This window comes from Quercus suber, unplaced genomic scaffold (genome assembly GCF_002906115.3).
Source record: "Quercus suber isolate HL8 unplaced genomic scaffold, Cork oak 2.0 scaffold_674, whole genome shotgun sequence".
Taxonomy (NCBI): Eukaryota; Viridiplantae; Streptophyta; class Magnoliopsida; order Fagales; family Fagaceae; genus Quercus; species Quercus suber.
This window is the reverse complement of record NW_027070115.1, coordinates 290,054-308,938: the sequence shown is the minus strand read 5'-3', so window position 1 is coordinate 308,938 and position 18,885 is coordinate 290,054. Positions and strand designations below refer to the sequence as shown.

The 18,885-nt window shown below is 34.8% G+C and overlaps 1 pseudogene; it reads left to right on the top strand.

Annotated features, from left to right (window-relative positions):
- Positions 1 to 11,671: 11,671 nt before the first annotated feature.
- LOC112029897 (probable O-methyltransferase 3) lies at positions 11,672 to 13,721 on the top strand (annotated as a pseudogene).
- The last annotated feature ends 5,164 nt before the right edge of the window (positions 13,722 to 18,885 follow it).

Sequence of the window (18,885 nt, the reverse complement as noted above, 5' to 3'; positions counted from 1 at the left end):
TTTTTTTTTTTTTTTTTTTTTTTTTTTTTTTTTTTTTTTTTTTTTTTTTTTTTTTTTTTTTTTTTTGCTTATAACAACTTCTTCACAATTTAAAATTATTGTTTTAAAAAGAAACAACTTCTTATCAACGTTTTGTTTTTTTTTTTTTTTTTGGTTGAAGTTTACTGTAAGGGCGAGTTTTGTATCCTCAGCCCAAAAGATAGATGGATTAAGGCCCAAAGAACCCAATATAATGAGTTTGTAGAGAGTATGCTAAAAACTAAGCTTCAATAAATCGAACAACGCTCACAATATACCAAAGATAGTGAGAAAGCAAGAAAAACAATGAAAAAACAAGTTTATGCAACGAAATTCTTCCTCGGCAATGTCCGAGGAGAGTCATTCTTGGATATTTATATTTCTCTTAGACTTGGTTACAATTACATTTTTTCGTGTTACAGTGTTTTTCTTTCTTTCAATTATTAGATCCCCCTTTTATAATGGGCTTCTTCTCTTTTATATTACCTCCCTTTGCTCTATCTCGGTCCTCTACGTGTAGATCAAATGGCGAGCTTTTGTCCTTATTTCCCATCAACACCTTTCTAAAACTTTTAGTGGTAGCTGTAAGGCTGAACATTACTGTTCAGGCATCACTTCCACATTAATATGGTTAGAGAGTTACCTACAGAGTATTTAATATGGTGGTAGTAGCTTTCTCTCAGATACTTCTTACCTTCCCCTTGTCTCATTCATTTCTGATGCCTATCCTTAACAGTGGAATTGCTCGGAACGTTGCTCTTGATAGCAGGTTAACCCTTCTGAACTTTGCACTACCAAAGCCGAGGAGGAGTTTATCCTCAAACCACCTTCTTGAACTCTCATGACTAGTCACCTTCCTGCATTCACTAGCCTGCACTTCTACATCAGTGTTTACTTGTTCTCGGACTAATAAGTGTTCTCAGATAGGGCCCACGACCTAGCATACACTTCTAGGTCTGCCATCCCTACATTTATCATGGTTGAAATTTTGTTTATTGGATAAATATAGGAATGATTATTGATAACAGTTTACCTATAATTGTGTCTATCTAAATATTATCAACAAAGCCTAAAATAATAGGATAGAAAGAAGAAAAAATCCAAAGCATAAAATATTAAAATGTGTAGTTGTGTACGTAGAAGTATAGCTAATCCCATAAATTAAATTATTAAAAAAAAAAAAAACCACTTTTGTTGGGAGGATATACACACGGGACGAATTAATAAAAAATTTGTTATCTACTTTTTTTAAATATATTTTGTTTTAATGAATTTATTTTTTGGATAAATATCAAATTTTTGGATAACAAAAAAAAAAAAAAAAAGGCTAATAACATTAACAACTTGATATTTACCATATATATAAGGGGGAAAAAATTGTAATTAACTTTAACAACTTGATTTTTATGGTATTTGATTTTAAATAAATTCCTTCCTTTTTATTTTTTATTTTTTTGTACTTATAACAACTTCTTGACAATTTAAAATTATTATTAAATAGAAACAACTTCTTATCAACTTTTTTTTTTTTTTTGGGTTAAAGTTTAAACAGTTTTAGACCCCTTAAACCAACCGGATTAACCTAGTTAATTAACCAAGTTGTTACTTAGTCAAATTATGCAATTCTAGGTTATCACAAACATACAATCATATCAAAAGTATAAAGCAGCGAAATAGAAATAACACAAGATATGATCACCCAGGAAAACCAAACCGGTAAAAAACCTAGGGAGGATTTGACCTAACCATTCTCAAGCTAAACCTGAATCCACTATGAAAGAATTGAAGTTCATACAAAAGGACTTACAAGCTCCTCGCTTGACTTCCTAATGCTACCCACCAGTAGAACTTACTGACACGACCACGTGCAAGCTCCGAATTCACGGACTCCTTCTTTCTTGGATTCTCCAATCAGCTACAAGCACCCACGCTTGTTATTCTTTAAACTCTAATGACAGCAACCGAGTTGATCATCAAGGTTTTGAAGTAATCTCTACCTAGAAAACCCTAAGCTTTGTGTAAAGGAAAACTCCTCTAGATCTCACAAGATATTTACACAAAATAAAAAAGTATGAGCAACAATACAACAGGAGCAACTCTAAAAACGTGGTTAGGGTTTTTCTTTATATACCAAAATGTTTAATGAGTTAGGGCTGAGTTGGAATATTCTGCAGAAAAACATTCTGCCCGAGATTCGATCAATCGAGTCTTTCTTTCGATCGATCAAGCCAGGCCGAAATGCACCAATGCATCTGCAGCCTTTCGATTCCAACTTTACATGAAAGACCCAACTTTGAGCAAGCCTAAACAAGACTTAAACATATTTTTTTGATCATGGTTTGCCAACATTACACATTAGAGTTCTAAATACATAAATTCCTAAATCTTTAGAACCTAATAAACTCCCCATTTGGCAATCCGTGACAAAACACAAACTAAAGCTCAAAGTTTACAAGATAGAGCCCTTTACATAAATAATGCTCATAAAAACTAAAATTCAATTCTAACTACTATCTATCAGTTGCAAATGTAGACAGCAGCTCGATTGAATCAACCTGTATATTCCTGAAATACTCAACAACCGCATGAACGCATGTGTGGCAAAAAATAGTAAATAAACAGGAATAACATTCTTGTATGGTTCACACAGCAACATATATCAATGAATAATCTCATAAATATAAAACAATAAACAGTGAATCCAAAGTCACAAGAATCATGTATATATCATGTATATCAAAACAATGTAACACCCCTTAACATGAATATCCCAAAAAAAATGATATACACAGTGAAGCGCCTAGATACAATCTAATATCTCCACTAACTCCTCAAAACAACAAAACTCTCCCCCTAACTACAAAACTCGTCTACAAAGTCTACTCCCCCTTTTTGTGATGGAATGCCAAAGGGCAATCACAATCCATCATCAAAAAGAGGTGGTGAGGGTGATCGAAGATGTGCCAGATCAGCTCGCAACGCACGGATCTCGTCAAGCAAGTCCACCAAAATGTGACCATGAGCCACCTGAACGGTCATGACAGTCTCCAAAGTACGACGGATATCAAAGTCATCCGATGGAGGTGGAGGAACATCAGCAGTAGCAGCATCAGGATCAGGAATAGCCTCACTAGCAGGACCTGTAGAAGAAAAGGGAGGAGGTGCAGAACCAGAAAGCTCAGACCTAGGGTGTTTAAAGCCAGCTCGAAGGTGAGCAGCCCTCTGCCTAAGAAAAGATGCACATATAGGGGCAATCACATGAATAGGCTCAGAGGAAGGGAAACCACTAAGATCAAGATAAAGTAAAATCCTATGAATGAAAATAGGATGAACAAGAGCATGTGAAGAAGATGAACTCCTATAAACTCCGTTCAAAGAACGAAGAAACAGATGAGGAAAACTGATAGGAGCATCAGTGACAAGAGCGTACAAAAATACACACCGCTCGAGAGGAATGGTGTGAAGATGAGAAATGGGCCAGATAGAGTGACACACTATCCTAAAGAAGATATAGTACAACTCAGAAAGCTCAGCAGAGGTGATCCTAGGATCAGAACATCACTGGATAGAAGACCTAGTGATGTAAGACATGACATCACTCAAAACAGGAGACTCATCATAAGGATAGACTGGGTGCTGGACCAAGGGTACCCCAAGAGTATCAGCCACTACTGAAGGAGTAATGGAGTACTCTACACCTCGTATCTAACTCTTTACCAAAGTGTTGGAATCATAGACGTAGATAGAGATGTTCGAGGAGAACTATCTATATGATGCATGAACAACCACAATGTCGTGATGCATGTACTAATGCAATAAGCAAAGTTCAAATTAAGTTCAATTTGCACAAAATTGGCTTGAGCATAGAGTTTCTAACAAAAACCCTAAAATTTTGAAAAAAAAAAAAAAACCACTTGAGAATTTTGATGAATTGAGCATTACATAACACAACACACAGATTATAATGCTTAATTACATCAAAACAACAAAGCCAATTTCATCAATTTCAACTTAATTGAACAAAATCCCCAATTTGGAATTAATACAAACCCTAGAAATTTAAATTTTTCACAAACCCCAAAATTGATCAAATTAAACTAGCAAGATCATGTTTATATCATGTCCCTATAAAAACCCATTGATCAATTGCATAAAATACGGCTTGAATCAACAAAAATCCCAAATTCCTTAGGTTTGAAAATCCCAAAATAAAATGCATGAAAAATGCATGAAAAGAGAAAATAAACTCAAAAGGAAGGGTAAGATAGTCATACCGGCTCAAGGAGAGAGAATCCTTACAAAAATTTTGGGAGAAAACGACAAAAAATTCGCTGTAGATCCTTGCCAAGTCGGAGAGAGAGAAAAGGTTTGAAAAAGTTTTGAAAAAAGTGATTTGAACAAGTCAAAAATAGTATTTTAAAAACCTGATCCGCGATATTTGATTGATTGAAAATTACATTCGATCGATCGAATCAATCCGAGACTTCTAAAAGAATTTTAAGAAATTTTCGATTGATCGAAAAACAGATTGGATCTATTAAAACAGGCAGCAGCTCACAGCATTTTGAGAAAAATTCCAGTTTTGAAAAACTCAAACCAAATTTTGAAAACAACTCTTCAAAGCATTAAAATTGTTGAAACAAAATGCATGAGTATGAGATGGAATGCTTTTTCAAAAACCCCAAATTTTTAAACCTGGTTTCTCCTAAGAAAGTTTTAGCCATTCTCCCTTTAAGTTCTCAAGCAAACAAAATGTTTTGCATATTACTCAAGGTATTTTCAAACTTGGTTGGTCAGACCAAAAACACATACAATTACATGTACAGTGTTTAGTAAAGAGTAACTTGTGTAGTGTGTGCAAACTAGCAAAAACTTGAGATACATGTGAGGTGATATGTGAATAGAAATCAATCACAAAGTCTACAAAATTCATCACACAGAACTTGAAAGAGACTGTTACCTAAAGAGTTACATCCTATAACTCTCACATCTCCTAGAACATAAGCTTACAATCATGTAAGTTTCTTGAATTTTGCCTCATTATATATATATATATATATTTGTGGATTGGCATCAAGCCTAATAATACACACCAATTTTAAGCATTAAGCAATTAATCGAGGCTACATCTTATGTTCTTTTTGTGCATGTGCTACACTTTCTCGAGCACAAAATCTTATGATATGCACTGAGGTGTTCATGATTGGCTAGTGAACAATGGTGAGATGGTTATTTATGCATTTCTCAAAAGGATCAAGTCCGATAATCAAATAACATGTGACTTCAAAATCAAGACAAAGTGATAAACACCATAAACATCTTTCCCACACAACATGCACTACAAAGTTTCAACTAGTCAGGTGCAATAAATAAGCTCATCAAAACTAAACAAGGTACATAAGACATGTTATGTGTAAACAAATTGACCAACCTTGTTTTCAAAATCCAAGAAAAATAATGCCAAACATGTTTTTCTTTTCCTTTTTTTTTTCATATATTTTATTCTAAAAGAGAAAACAAATAAATTCTAGAATGAAATGTATGAATGTAATGCAATGCAAATCCTAAAATAAAAACACAAAAACCACAAAAACCAAAGAATAATAGTCACAAAGGAATAAGCAATGAAGCACAAGGACCAAGAACCAACGAGACTAGGGACACTGAAGCACACCAATCACTTGATGAAGTGTCTCAAACTTACTTCCATCAAGTGGTTTGGTAAAGATGTCAGCATTTTGACGATCAGTAGGGATATACTCAAGACAAACAATTTTCTTTTCAACCAGATCCCTAATGAAGTGATATCTCAGTTCAATGTGTTTGGTCTTAGAGTGCTGAACAGGATTCTTAGATATATCTATAGCACTAGAATTATCACAATAGACAACCATGGTGTCTTAAGGAATCCCATAATCACTCAAGAGCTTTTTCATCAAAAAGAACTGAGAACAACAACTCCCAGCAGCAATATATTCTGCCTCAGCAGTGGATAAAGAAACAGAATTTTGGTTCTTACTCATCCAAACCACAAGATTGGCTCCTACATAAAAACACCCTCCAGTGGTGCTTTTTCTGTCATCAGCATTCCTAGCCCAATCAGAATTAGAAAAACCAGCAAGAAACAAATTAGACTCCTTACTATAAAATAATTCATAATCACAAGTTCCACTCACATATTTTATAATTCTCTTAACAACATTTAAATGAAAAAACTTAGGATTAGACTGAAATCTAAAGCAAACACCAACACTAAAAGAGATATCAGGCCGATTAGCAGTCAAATACAAGAGACATCCAATCATGCTTCTATATAATGTAACATCAACAGACTCACCTGAAGGATCAATTGTCAATTTTGCATTAGCAGCCATCGGTGTTCTAGCATGAGCAACCTCGTCCAGTCCAAATCTTTTAACCAAATTTCTTGCATATTTAGCTTGATTGATGTAGATTCCTGACTCCATTTGCTTTACTTGTAAACCCAAAAAGTAAGTCAGTTCACCAACTATGCTCATTTCAAACATCGCCTTCATTTTATCTGCAAAAGAATGAGCAAGAGAATCATTAGTAGCACCAAAAACAATGTCATCAACATAAATTTGAGCTACAACAAAACCAGTCTTATCCTTTCTTATGAAGAGAGTTGTATTTGCAGATTCCTTTTTGAATCCATGCTCAGTGAGATACGCAGTCAATCTGTCATACCAAGCCTTAGGAGCTTGTTTCAACCCATAGAGAGCTCTTTTCAATTTGTAGACATCATTCGGTCTGTGAGGATCAACAAAGCCTTTAGGTTGCTCAATATATAGCATTCCATTCAAGAAAGTACTCTTGACATCCATTTGATACAGCTTGAAGTTTAGGTGACTTGCTATGCCCAACAGTATCTGGATGGATTCTAACCTTGCTACTGGTGCAAAAGTCTCATCAAAATTAATTCCTTCCACTTGTGTGTACCCCTGTGCAACAAGTCTTGATTTGTTTCTGATCACAGTGCCATGTTCATCTGACTTGTTCTTGAAGATCCATTTAATTCCAATCACATTTACACTCTTTGGTCTAGGAACTAGTTCCCACACATCATTCCGAACGAATTGATAAAGTTCTTCATGCATGGAATTTACCCAATCAGCATCTTGAAGTGCTTCATCTACCTTCTTCAGTTCAAATTGGGACAGATAGCATGAGTGAGTAATTACATTCAAGGCTTTCAATCTCAATCTCATGTTATCATTTAGACTACCCAATATATTTGTGGTGGGATGATTCAGTCTCACTTTAGAGGATGGACCTTTAACTAAAGATGTGGAGATACCTTTCTGTTTAGATGGAGGACTGAGCTCACTTTGTACCTATTGAGTTTCATGAACCGGAGTGGATGGTTCTGAATTGGATGATACAGAAACTGTATCATTCAACACCAACAGCTCTTCCTCACTATGTTTCCCAACATACTCAGCAGGAAGGGAATCATCAATTTCTAAAGACTTATCTTGAGCAAAAGCAGTGCTTTCTGAAAGTGCTTCTGAACACACTTCATCATTTATCACAACATTTGAAGATTCCATGACTGTTTTGGTTCTCAAATTGTACACTCTATAAGCTCTACTAGTGGAAGAGTATCCTAGAAAGTATCATTTGTCACTTTTTGCATCAAACTTTTCTAGGTTCTCTTTATCACGTAGAATATAACAGTCACTGCCAAATATCTTGAAATATTTGACAATAGGCTTCTTCCCTCTCCAGAGTTCATAGGGAGTTTTCTTGGAGTCAGGTTTGAAATACACTCAGTTGAGGGTATGACAAGCAGTGTTAACAGCTTCTCCCCAGAAGGATTTTGGCAACTTTTTGTTGTGTAACATAACCCGTGTCATCTCCTATAAAACCCTATTTTTCCTTTCCACAATCCCATTTTATTGAGGTATCTTGGGTGAAGAGAACTCTTAATGAGTGCCTTGATCATTGCAAAAAGTAGCCAGCTTGGGATTTTCAAATTCTCTTCCATGATCACTTCTTATTCTGGCTATCACAGTATCTTTCTCAACCTGCAATTTCTTGCACAGATATATCATCTTCTTAGGAGCCTCAGCTCTATCTTTCAAAAGCACAACCCAAGTATATCTAGTCAAGTCATCCACAACAACTAGAATATACTTCTTTCCACCCAAACTCTGAACTCTGGTAGGACCCATGAGATCAATGTGCAATAGCTCTAGAGGTCTTGAAGTTTGAACACTAGTCACAGACGGATGCTTGGATTTCACTTGTTTACCTATCTGACATGGTCCACAAATGCACTTATCTATCTTTTCAAATTTAGGTAAACCAATAACTGCCTCACATTTGGAAATCTTTTCTAACTACTTATGACTGGCATGTCCCAACCGTTGATGTCACAAATCTACTTGATCAATCTTTGCACTAAAGCACTTGTTGTTCACACTTGGTGTTATGCCATAACAGTTGTCAGCTGTCCTTACACCAACACACTTATAGTCACCTCCTAAATCAAGTATCTTACATTTATACTTGGTGAAAAGAACATTTAAACCATTTTCACAAATTTGACTTATGCTGAGTAAATTGGCCTTCAGTCCATCAACATACCAAACATCTTCAAATACTGACAATCCTAGAATATCCATAGTTCCAATGCCTCTAATCACAGATTTGCTTCCATCTCCAAAAGTGACTGTTTCAATCTTTCCTTCAAAGAGTGTTTTGAATAAGCCTTTGTTCCCTGTCATATGTCTGGAACAACCACTATCCAAATACCAAAGACAAGAATCACGTGCCTTTAAGGCGGTTAAAGCAGTATAGCATAAATAATTCTTATCACATATGGTTAAATCAAAATACTCAAGTAAAGATTTAACAAAAACAAGAAGAGGCGAAGACAACAAGTAAGCAAGTTGATATATAAGCAAAATGATTTTCCAAAAATCCATGACAACAAGGGTCAAGGATCAGCTCAGAGATCAAAAAAATCTCCAACAAGAGAGCTACCCGCTCTGATACCACTTGAATGGTTTTAGACCACTTAAACCAACCAGATTAACCTAGTTAATTAGCCAAGTTGTTACTTAGTCAAATTATGCAATTCTAGGTTATCACAAACATACAATCATATCAAAAGTGTAAACCAGCAGAATAGAAATAACACAAGATATGATCACCCAGGAAAACTAAACCGGTAAAAAACCTGGGGAGGATTTGACCTAGCTATCCTCAAGGTAAACCTTAATCCACTATGAAAGAATTGAAGTTCATACAAAAGGACTTTCAAGCTTCCTGCTTGACTTCTTAATGCTACCCACCAGTAGAACTTACTGACACGATCACGTGCAAGCTCTGAATCCACAGACTCCTTCTTTCTTGGATTCTCCACCAAGTACAAGCACCCACGCTTGTTATTCTTTAAACTCCAATGGCAGCAACTGAGTTGATCATCAAGGTTTTGAAATAATCTCTACCTAGAAAATCCTAAGTTTTGTGTAAAGGAAAACTCCTCCAGATCTCACAAGAGATTTACACAAAACAGAAAAGTATGAGCAACAACACAACATGAGCAACTCAAAAAACGTTACTAGGGTTTTTCTTTATATACCTAGGGTAAAAACAGAAAACCCAAAACGTTTAATGAGTTAGGGCTGAACTGGAATATTCTGCAAAAAAACATTCTGCCCGAGATTCGATCGATCGAGTCTTTCTTTTGATCGATCGAGCTAGGCTGAAATGCACCAATGCATCTGCAGCCTCTCGATTCTAACTTTACATGAAAGACCCAACTTTGAGCAAGCCTAAACAAGACTTAAACATATTGTTTTGATCATGATTTGCCAACATTACACATTAAAGTTCTAAATACATAAATTCCTGAATCTTTAGAACCTAACAGAAAGGGTCCTTAAATATCTGAATGAATTAAAGCAAAAGGAATATCACTTTTATTCAAACTTGTGGAATAAGAAACATGATGACTTTTGGCTAGAATGCAAGTATCACATTTAAAGCCAGAGTTAGGTAATTTGGAAAATAAATCTAGAAACAAGTATTTCATGTAGCTAAATGACGGATGCCCCAAGCGTCGATGCCATAGCCAAATCTGTCTCTCCTTAATGCTTATGCGGTGCATATGATGAGCTCGACCAGAGCTGAAATCAGCCATGTAATATAAACCCCCCTTCTCAGTACCACGCCCAATGATCTCCTTAGTGAGAATATCTCGAAGAAGACAAAAGTAGGATACATTAGTGCAACATAATTTAGTTCCTTAGTAACTTGTACTACAGTCATCAATTTATTTGAGAGGGATGGAACTAATAAAGTATTAGATAAAGAAAGAGATAGTGATAAGGCAACAGTTCCAGCCTCTGTAACTGGATATATAACCCTATTAGCATTCGCAATATCAATTCGCCTTGATTGGGTAACTTTAATAAAATCATCTGAATTGAATGTCATATGATCTGTGGCCCTAAAGTCAATTATCCAGCCATTGTCACCATTCTAGATAGAACTAAGTAGGGCATAACCACAATCACCTTGATTATTGAGATGAGTTTCATCACTCAAAGACTCTATTTGTGAGGTAAGAGATAACTAGGGTGCTGCAGTTACCAAGGTAGCCTGACTAGGCCCTTCATTAGAGGCAGCATCACAATTTTTCTAGGCCTTGTACTTATTCCATCGGTCTGGGTACCCATGTAACTTGAAACAAGTTTCACGGGTATGTTTCATGCGCCCACAATGAGTACAGCCTCCTCCTTCCGATTGAACCTTGGCTCAGGCATTGGTATTCTGTTTCCCACCACCTGTAGAGCCATTTTTGGATAACTGAAGAGAGGGTGGTTGTTGTTGTCCTATCTTGACTCCTTTTGATGCCATAATAGCTCCAGTCGTGTCTGTACCTATGAGCATCACCGCCTGCCGGATCTCCTCCCGTCAAACATGAGCATAGGCCTGTTCTATGATAGGGAAAGGACGTACCTGTAACATATCACTTCGAATCTTGTCCAGTCGATCATCCAATCCATCAAGAAAGATATAGACTTTGTCTTCTTGTAGGATTGTATTATACTTTTGTATATCAATGGCACAGTTCATCGGGTTAGGACGCCGGAAATCAATTTCTTTCCACAAGCCTTGAAGATCATTGTTATATTTTTCAATGGATCCTCCGGCATGTCTCATTTTAGTCACCTGTCTTTTTAGATCATACACTTGTGAAGTATCAGTTCCATCAAAATAAGTAGTAGCAACATAATCCCATACCAGTTTTGCAGTTGGGAGGCGAATGAAATTACTAATCAAGGACGGGTCCATAGAATTGATCAGCCACCCTTTGAAAATTGCATTCTCAGTTCGCCATTGTCGGAAAGTCGAATCTGTAGGTTTAGGTTGCAAAAAGTCACCATTGATATATCCCAATTTGTCTTTGCCCGAGATATACATCTCAACAACTAGGGACCAGAGGGCATAGTTAGTGCCATCCAACTTAATGTCAATTTGTGCAGTGGAAGCATCATAGGTCGGTAGGTGGGTTTGAGTTTGATTTTTGGTCAAGACTTCAGTCATTCTTGCCGTCAAATCTTCTAGGATAGAGTCTGTGGAATTGCCGCCAGTTTGTACCACATTAGTTGGGTTCACCATGGTTGCAGATCAATGTTTAAGGTTGGGTTTGGTTGTAGAGCAAGTCCTAGGATTTTGCTCTGATACCATGTCAAAAATATTGCTCATATATTTCATATATTTCATTACTGAGACAAGTATGGTTAAATAGCAGTACAAAGAAAATGATCTAGAAGCTAAACTAGGCTCTACACAAATTACGGCTACTATAATGGTTGACCCTTAAAAGAAGGGATTCTAAACAATCTGGCCTACAATTTCTCCAATCAAGTGATAGCTCACACCAACAACTTCACCGTTTTGCACTGCTCATGGAAAGACATTTTGGGATTATGGGGGGCATGAGCCAAAACTCTCTCATTTTTTCAATGATGCTATGGCTAGCGATGCACGCTTAGTCATGAGCGTGTTGGTTGACAAGTGCAACGGGGTGTTTGAGGGACTGGAGTCATTGGTTAATGTTGGAGGTAGCACAGGAACTGTGGCCAAGGCCATTGCCGATGTATTCCCATATATGGAGTGCATTGTATTTGATCTTCCATACGTAGTTGCTGAGCTGCAAGGGAGTGAGAACTTGAAATATCTTGGAGGGGATATGTTTGAGGCAGTTCCTCCTGCAGATGCTGTTTTATTAAAGGCAAATTATCTTTTTGCGCTATTCCAACCCATACTTCTATAGTTGTATATAATTGCCATATTGAGTCTTGTCATATGGTTTACATTCGGTGATTAGAACTATTTTCTTAATTTATTTTGAATTTTTATGGGAGGACATTTATTCTCATGCAATCTTTACTATACATATACATCTTCTGTACATATCATCTATTTGAGGGTTTCTTTTTTTTTAAAAAAAAAATACAAGATAGAAATTCTACTCTAGAATAATCTAAGTATATATGTGTGTGAAGCTTTCTTCTAGGGACTTGAATCCCGGCCCTTACCCCCCACACCCCACAAAGCATTTATACTTATGAAGTGATCATCATATCAAAAGTGTATAGTGGTCATCTATTTGAGGTTTTAAAATTTGGACATTAATAAAAAAAAAAAAATTATATACACACACACACACACTCACTCAAGTTTTTATTTTATTTTATTTTATTATTATTTTTATACAAGATAGAATTTATACTCTAACTTAATCTAAGTGTATATATGTGTAAAGCTCTCTCTTGGAGACTTGAACCCCAGCCCTTACCCTCCACACCATACAAACACTTATATTTGTGGAGTGACCACCGCACCAAGGGTGCACGATAATTACACACACTCAAGTTATAAATGGACCATGGTATAAATGTTATCAACATTATGTTATACTTAAGAACTTTTAATTGGATTTGCTTGATGACAGATATGCAATTGGATTAACTTGTCTCTGTATCGCTTATATGTATTCAAAATATAAATAAAATCAATGGCTAAAATTGTCTCATTTATAAAATATTTAAAATTTCAAACTTTTAAAACTTATTTATTTGAAATACAAAATATTCAATTAATAAAAAATTTGGAGTACGTTTTAAGAATAAGAAGTCATTTAATCAAACGGTAGAATTTTCAAATATTAAATTTGTTTCATGCATTTCATTTTTCCTTAAATTTGGGTAAATAAGTTTGTGTCGTAGCCAAAGGGGTTTATTTTAATGACATGGACTAAATAAAATTAATAACAAAAAATATATAAAATATAATTATGTCCAAGGGTTTAACCTCTTACAGTTTTAGTGTTTTTTATTGTTCTTGAAAATGAGAATACAGTGGATATTGCACGATTGGAATGACAAGGAATGCGTAAAATACTTAAGCGCTACAAGGAGGCAATCCCAATCAATAATAAGAAGGGAGAAATGATTATTATAGACATGATAATGGAGAACCGGAAGAAAGATAAGGAGTCGATTGAGACACAACTCTTCTTTGACATGCTGATGATGGTATTGACCACAGGAAGGGAGAGAAATGAAAAAGAATGGGCTAAGCTATTTTTGGATTCTGGTTTTAGTGACTTTAAGATAACCCCCATAATAAGTTTAAGGTCTCTTATTGAAGTTTATCCTTAAAAAGCTCTTGCAAGTTTGATAGATTTTCATGCACGCATCATATTGTTATATTTGGTTTCTTGTGTGCCCATGTATGTTCTAAGAGATATGCCTACTCCAACTACAAGATTGTATCAATGTTATGTACTGTATTGAAGGAATATGCAATTATTTACCGGACAAAATTTAATTACAAAATTTATTGTAGTTAAGGCTACAAACTTACTTAATATCTTTTAATTAAATGTGAATTTTAACAAATGCTCCATTAGATTACATCTTCATTTTATATCCTCCATATTTGTAAAATTTCTAAAAAATTAAAGATCAATAGTTATATTATCAATAAATTGTTTAAATTGCAAGTTTTTGTAATTTAAAATTATGTTTAAAATCTAAGCTTATAGATCATATAGTAAATAATATCCAATTAACACAAAATTTGACATGCGTATTAAGAACGTAAAGAACATGCAATTCAACAACTAGATTTTCAAAATATATAGTAATATTTATTTTATTGAGTAAGGTTGTAACCTAATGTTACAATCAATTTTATAGCTAAACTTTGTTCTTATTTACCATAAATATTATGAGTGGAATTTTCATAAAGAAACAAAGTTAGCCGTCCAGTTGATTCTTAACTTGTTATGACATAATGGACGTCCATTATGTCATAACAAATTGAGAATCAACTAGATGGCTAACTTTTATCTATGTTATCATTTGCATAGGGTTGAAAGTAGTTTGTCGACAAACTACTTTCAACACTATGCAAATTATAACATGTTTATTCGATTTTTGTTGGTATAACAATATTATCTTAACCATAATAACATAGATAAAATGGTATTAGAGCTTCCAATATTGCACAACAAATTTTGAGTGGAAATTAAAACTTTCAAAATCTTTGGCAAAATACAAGATTTGTACTGAATAAGAATTTTACCTTAAATTCTAAAATTTGATTCACAAGTTACAACAATTTTATTTGTCTAGTCCATAGCTATAGGTTGGCAAACTGTGAACAAAATATGTGTCTTGTTAGGGTTTTTAAAGACTATTTAATGGTCATGACTTGTGCCCAAAACAACTCTAGCTAGTAGATTCAAGTTTTTAAAATCTTGACACATGATCAATTGATCAGAGACACATGATATACTATAATTAATCAATCGATAATCGTGTTCTCGAAATGCAGATCAAGCCTGTAAAGTTGTTATTTACAACTATGTATTTTGTTGGCTTTTATTCCGTGCCAAATTTGATTGTAATTATTATCAATCGTTTATACCCTGTAACTATTGTGGGATTTGTTGTAAGGGTTGTGTGATAGAAAGAGAGTGTGAAGACTCAAGCATTTGAAGACTGAAGAATTCTCGCGGGTATGTCGCGACCTAGCTTCCCGCGAAGTGAAACATATGCCCTGCACATGCTAGAATGCGAAGAGTCAGGCTAGGTGGAGACAGCTGTGTCTCGCGAGTATCTCGCGGGTAAGGCCTTCCCGCGAGACACCTGCGAGGCTATCTATTCTGCCAGCCTATACTGAATGACTCACACTTTCTGTGCTTATCCTATATATACCCTTATTACCCACACATGTTGAGGAATGTTTTAGAGAGAAAACTCTAGCCAAACACATTGAGAATTAGAGATTGTCATCCCCACCTTTCTCTATATACACTTGCTTGTGGTATTTCCTCAACTCTTCCCTCTCTATTTCCATACCATTGAGAGGTTGACAGTCGAAACACTTATCACACTCTTTGAGAGTGTTGAGTGACGTTTTGGTGCTACTGGGAAGCATTGGAAGAAGACAAGGATGGCAGATGCAACATGGAGCTTGTTGCAGGATCCGGTGAGCTAAACAAGACACGGTTCCGAGAAGTCTTGTTGGAGTAGGAGATTGGAGGGCTTAAGTACATCGAGTAGATTAGGCTTGGAGGGTCTCTTGCTAACCCATGTATCTCAACTGATTGTCTAGTGGATCGATTTCCGCTTGGAGGGCAGCGGAGAGGTTTTTCACCGAGTTCTTCGGTTTCCTCTTCGAAAACACGTCTCGGTGTTTTCTGTGTTTGCATCCTTCTTCCCTACTCTTTTATATTCCATTATACTACTGTGTTGTTTAGTTTATGGATTAGAGTAGCTTATTAATTCATATGCTCGCATTTACACTATTCCGTACTTAGTATTAAGTTAGTGTAAAATCTATCGAGCCGTAATTTTAATTGGGGGTCTAAATTGCTCTTGTGTTTTCAATACATTTTCGAGCTTTCAAAGCCCGACTAGCATATAAAGATTCTAAACTCTAGGGTTTCGTGATCTCATTGCTAAAATATAAACTCTAGGGTTCATATAGACAAATTCTCTCAAAATATCACCTGGAGGAGAAGTTTTCAAGCTTTGGCAATCACTGTGAAGTTGCTATAATCAAACTAGATTTGATGCTGTGAAGAATCTTCATGAGAGTTCTTGAAGTTGCAGGCGACATGATTGTGTTGAGTAAAGTGTACATTAGAAGGGTCCAATAGGATGTCAAATTACATGTGGTCACATCAATAAGCATTACACGAAGTAGCAGTACAATTAGCTAGGATTAATTCCATTGTATAAACTTTAATTTTACAAAGTGGATATGTTTCCTTAAGGGTTGGCGATAAACACATGAATAACTTTTCCCTACTCGGGTTTTCTCTTTAATATTATATCATGTGCCTCTTTTGATTTCCACAATTTTTAATTTATTCGCGATACTGGTGTGTGATTAATTAACTATGGACTCAAAAGAATTATTTGTAACCATGTTAATTAACTTTGCTTAAAATTGGCTAATTGGTATTTTGAGGAGTTAAGAACATTTTTTTGAGTAAACAGTAATACTAATTAGAACACACACCAAAATAGTAATATTAGTGTTTTAAACCGGATTTATAATGCATAACATAACATTGGTTGATGTTTCCGGAGGCATTCCCACTCAATTACATCACTATATTTGATCCATAAATGATAGGTAAGAAGGTATAAGTACTCCCACTATCTTAGAGTGGACATATTTCATATAGTTCTTGCAGATGCAATCTCGCTAGATAGAGGTTATGTAAGAGCAATTCGTTATATATATATATATATATAAGTTAATTGTAGCTAATGTTACAATATCCTTTAGAAAAATTAACATTACTACATATTTTGAAAATCTAATGGTTCAATTGCATATTCTTTACACATGTCAAATTTTTTGTCAATCGGATTTTATATATTATATAATTAACTTACTTTTTATGCATAATTTTAGACTACAAAAGCATACAATTTAAAAAATTGATTGATGACATAGTTATTAATCTTTAATCTTTTAGAAATTTTGCAAGCATGGAGGATATATGAAATAAATGTAATCTAATGGTGAATTTTTCAAAATTTAATTCCAATAACTTTGTCCCTTTTTTTTTTCTTTTTTGAGAAGAACTTTGTCCTATTTAGAATGAAATAGATGGATATTAGAAAAGATACCAAAAATGGGAGAATAAATAGCTAGACTAATATATGAAAGGACTAAAATTAGAATTGAATTAATTAGGTGTAGATGTGGCAAGTTTGGATTTGTGGAGTATAGAGTAGATATGGCTGACTCAACAACTTTGGGGGCGTAAGGCGAAAATTTTAAGTAGACCCTTTTTATATTTTAATATTAATTAAATCATAGTTATTGAATTTTTTATTTTTTATTTCATATCCAAATAAATATTTTCTATAGTAGACATTTATAATGAGCAAATATTTATAAATAAATAAAACACAATTTATAATTAAAAATTATAATTTAACTAAAAGTAAAATTTAAAAGTAGAGAATAATAGGACTTGATTATTGCAACTTTTCTAACAAATCTTCTAACACTGTGACCACTTTATACTTTGAAGTCTAAACTTGCACAAATAAAAATTAATTTATTACATGGTTCAATAAGTTATTATCGCTATAATACAAATGGGCTGATATGATATACATCAAATTATCAATTGGTGTGATAACTTATAATAATTGATAAAGTAAAAGTAAAGGAAATTATGCATGTATAATGGGTAGGGTGGTGTCTTTAGTGATGGTGGTTGTGGTGTGCTACGATGCTAATATGCTATGTGGAGTGTGCAGTGCAGTCAGCAGTGTGCTATCTTGTTAGTTGTGCAGTGGCTAGTGCGTAGATTATAAAAAAAAAAAAATTTTGAAATATTAAATAAAAAGCCAATAATTATCACGAACCAGTACTCTCCAATCTTCATAATGTTTCACAGAGAGAGAGAGAGAGAGAGAGAGAGAGGTTGTCTTAGATTGCTAGGCCTACATACGGCACACCATCTACCACTATGAAGGCAATGAAGCTATTGCAAAGAATGATTGAATGGAAGAAAGCTTATAAAAAATGATCAAGGATTCAAGATGAGGAAAAGAAATGTGAGAATATAGATGAAGAGACATAGAGATAGATGACATTTTTTTTTTTTTGTCTTTTTTTTTTTTAGAAATTTATAATCTCTATTTTAGCATATTTCAAGACATTTACGTTGTATTATTAATAAATTTGTTTAACATTAATTTTGAATTTAGCAGATTTCGAGAATGAGTTAATGAATTTGTATCCTATGATTTAAATTTGTTAGCCAAGTTTTCACTAGTTTGTTTTTTCCCTTTTTAGTCTTCTGTATTTTAGGAGACAATGGAGTCTTTTTAATGCATTCTATTGACCAATAAAAGAACTTAATTTTTTTTTCTTAATTAAAATATATAGTGTGGGATCAAAGAATTTGGCAACTGCGGCCCACTTTATACTAAGCCCAAGGAACACGCTGAGGAGGAAGAAATGGCCGAGGATGAAAGAAGCAAGTCCAAAGCGTCCTGAAACATCGCCGAGGACGATCCTGTCCTCAGCCAATCAAGATCACAAAAGGGAAGAGTAGCATGCCACCAAAGGCAACCTCCCAGAGCATCCCAAGGAGAGGGACAGGTATAATGGGTCAGCCATGGGAGCACGGTGCAGGAACAATTCAAGGAGAAACTGTCACCTCCGTATTAAATGCCTACAACTAATGTCCTGACCGCATTAATGAGTAGGTGACCCCTGAACAGGACTGCCTTGGTTGTTGCAACTCACAGGAGGTTTGGTAAGGTGGTTGATGGGATA